Here is a 3616-nt window from a genome sequence, read left to right as displayed (position 1 = left end):
GGAGGGGGTGAGGGCAGCATGAGGGGGGCGGGGGTACCCCAGACCCAGAGTCCCACTCCCAGGCTCACACTCCCCCGGCCACTCCCTATGCTTCTCTGGGGCTCAGCTCCCTGCTGTGAGGGGAGGGGTGTCCTTGACCCTCCGTTCTGAGTGCGGGATCTGCAGACCCAGTGGGGATGGATGTGGGAGGCACTTCATAAAGCACGGGGGACTGGAGACCTGCCTGCATGTGAAGTAGAGGCTGTAGCCCCTTCTCGACTCCTGTCCAGGGGACCTGAGGCTTTGGGGCTCCTGACTCCCAGCCTCCCCTTCCTGCAGATCCCAGGAGACTCAGGACAGGGGACCCCCTCGCCCTGCCTGTGCTCCTTTCCCAGCCCTTCCTTCTCCAACCCCAAGAGCTACCACAGGGCAGCTGCCCAGTCAATAGCTGTAAATGGAGAAAATATGCATCAGACACCTTGATTTACAATCACTGAGGAGACATGTATCTATACATTCCTGGCCCATAAAGGATGCTCAGTAGGAATTTATTGACTCGTGTATAAAGGGGGGAGGAAGGATGAATGTAAGGAAGAAAGAAAGTAGGTTAATGAGGAGGAACAACTACCTCCCTGTTACAAGGGACCCAAGGTTTAAGAGAAGCCTCAGTCTCCTCGCATTTAGCATCTGTCAGACCAGTCACCATGGTAAGAGTCTTAAGGGAAGTACAGACAGAGAGATGGGGAGGGAACCTGGGGGTGGGAGACAGCATCTCTTACCCCAAGAAACTGCTGGCGGCTCTGCTCAGATGCAGCAGCCCTGCCCGCAAGGAGCTCACTGGGAAGGCAAGACAGAGACTCTGAATTGGATGATTCAGGCCCCCCAAACCCTTGAATGCAGCCCCAAGCCCTTCATGTCCCACTGTTGTCCCTGCCAAGCCCCTCACCACCTTGCAGCAGCCCCTCTTTCCTGCAAGTGCCTCCACCTGCCTCGTGGCCTCCTCTTCAACCAGCCCACTCTTTCCCCTCCCCAGGGACTCAAACTGGATGCCACCTCCTGCAAGAAGCCTTCCTGGTGACCCTGGTACATCCCTCCCGGTGCTCCCTCCTCCCCCTCCCCCCAGCACGGTCTCCCAGCAGCTGTGGAATCCGTGTTGGAGAAGGGTGATTCCTGAGCCCTGCAGGCTTGCAGGGGAGAAGCAGGGCCAGGTGGGGGCAAGCCCACAGCCCCTGCCTTGGCATGCTGCCCTGAAGGTGAGAAAGCTGCACACAGGAATGTATAATGAAGGAATTAAAGAGAGTTAGCCTGAGGAATCTGGAAACTGAGGAAAGGAGTGCTTATTCCAGGGAGAATGGGGTGGATGGAGACGAAACCCAGGAAGACCTAGCTGAGATGTGGGAGAACGGTGAGCACCAAGTTGAGTAAACCATCAAGTTTATTTTTCTCACCTCCTAGATTGATAGATACCATCTACCTGCCAAAGTTTTCCATCTCCAGTGACTATAATCTGCAACACTTCCTTTCTGAGCTGGGCATTCAGAAAGTCTTCACCTCTGAGACTGACCTGTCAGGAATCACAGATGTCATGGACTTAGAAGTTTCCCAGGTGAGTTTTTAAACTTTGAACATTTCATCTTCCACATGGGAGCTTGAAAGGTGACAGCAAGGCAGACCTTTGGGTAATCTTGAATTTGCGGAACAACTACATTGCTTATTACTCAGATCAGTTCAGTTCAGTTTAGTCACTCAGTCGTGTCCATCTCTTTGAGACCCCCATGGACTGCAGCATGCCAGGCCTCCCTGTCCATCACCAACTCCCAGAGTTTACTCAAACTCATGTCCATTGAGTCGGTAATGTCATCCAACCATCTCATCCTCTGTCGTCCCCTTATCCTCCCACCTTCAATCTTTCCCAGCATCAGGGTCTTTTCCAATGAGTCAGTTCTTCGCATCAGGTGGCCAAAATATAAGAGCTTCAGCTTCAGCATCAGTCCTTCCAATGAATATTCAGGACTGATTACCTTTAGGATTGATGAGTTTGATCTCCTTGCAATCCAGGGGACTCTCAAGAGTCTTCTCTAATACCACAGTTCAAAAGCATAAATTCTTCAGCACTCAGCCTTCTTTATGGTTCAATGACACCTGTACATGACTACTGGAAAAATCATAGCTTTGGCTACACAGACCTTTGTCGGTAAAATGATGTCTTTGCTTTTTAATATGCTGGGCATTACTCAGTTACCCTGCCTGCAACCCTCAAGCCCAGGGGAGCTGGGTTATAACCATCTGGGGGCTAGTTCTACCTTCTTTGTAATGAATTTTGGGATAGACATCAGTCTTGGGAATGTGCCTGAGGTGGAATCAGCTGTAAACCCCCATCACTTGCAGCACCTTTTACTGCCTATGGGATAAATTATTAAAGCCCTTAGTCCTGAATCTTGTCATTTTTAAAAGACATGATAGTTCTTCGCTCCTGTGCAGTGCTCAGCAGAGCAGGTAAGAGGTAATAGGTACTAACAATGGCTCAGGGCCATCATGATCAGTATACACAAAGAGCAGGAGAGAAGAACACCAGAGGTCCTGGTACTGCGATCCGAGAAGCAGAGAAGTCAGAGTGAGTGAGGGGGGCGGGTGCTGGGCAGCCCTGCAGTCTCCCCTGCACCCACCTGCCAGGGGACCTGATAAAGCAGACACAGATGCTATGGGGCTTTGTGGTCCAGGGATGGGAAGCCAATCCTAGGCAAGGTGGCTGAGGGACATGTCAGCTGGGGCAGGAGAGAAGCAGAAAGCAGTGCTTGCCCATCTGCTGCTTTGACATAGAGGGATTGTGGACAGTTCCCGGAAAGAAAAATGCCTCTATCTGCCCCTCCCCTTACACTAGGGAGTGTTTGGGGACAGCAGAGTCTCTGGACTCAGACGGAGGGGATTCAGATCAGGGAGCCCCTGCTCTTTGCTTCTCTGACCCTGGGCGCAGGACTTACAGCCTTTGACTGCACTTTGCACAGCTGTGGGTCATGTATATGTGAACCAGCTGACAGGTTTGTTGGGAAAAACAAAGTTGAAAAGGTAGACAGCATAGTGACAGGCCAGTGGCAGAAGGTGGATGAATAGCAGTCCCCTTAGAGGCGCTCAGGCGACTGCTCACCTCCTGCCCACCCCGTCTCCAATCGGTAATACTCTTCTGTCCCCACAGATGGTCCACAGCGCTGTGCTAGACGTGGACGAGGTGGGCATGGAAGGAGCCGCTGCCACGGGAGTAGAACTTTCCTTCAAGTCCGCATTTAGAACTATTGTGCATTTCGACAGGCCCTTCCTGATTGCCGTAGTTCTCAAAGACACCCAGAGCATCACCTTCTTGGGGAAAGTCACCAACCCCAATCAAGCCTAGAGCTCCGCTCTGAGCTGTGGGTGCCCTCCCTAAGGAGCAGGATGCCCAGGTCCCTGGGTGCAGCCTGGCCCCTGGGCACTGAGGATCCACCCTGCCTGTCCCCACCTGCTCACCTCTGGGAAGGTGACAGTGATGATGCTGGGGCTCTACATGCACAGGGAGTCTGCGTCCTAGTCACGAGGAGGCTCCTTCGACAGCAGTAAACCACCTTCCTTGGACTGCACTTCTTCCTGTGTGTCTCTGCCCTGA

At 52.7% G+C, this 3616-nt stretch overlaps 1 pseudogene; it reads left to right on the top strand.

The window, feature by feature from the left end:
• LOC104985855 overlaps positions 1-3367 on the top strand; it is a 9687-nt pseudogene extending 6320 nt beyond the window's left edge.
• The last annotated feature ends 249 nt before the right edge of the window (positions 3368-3616 follow it).

Source organism: Bison bison, unplaced genomic scaffold (genome assembly GCF_000754665.1).
Source record: "Bison bison bison isolate TAMUID 2011002044 unplaced genomic scaffold, Bison_UMD1.0 scf7180017864061, whole genome shotgun sequence".
NCBI lineage: Eukaryota > Metazoa > Chordata > Mammalia > Artiodactyla > Bovidae > Bison > Bison bison.
This window is presented reverse-complemented; position numbering and strand designations above follow the sequence as displayed.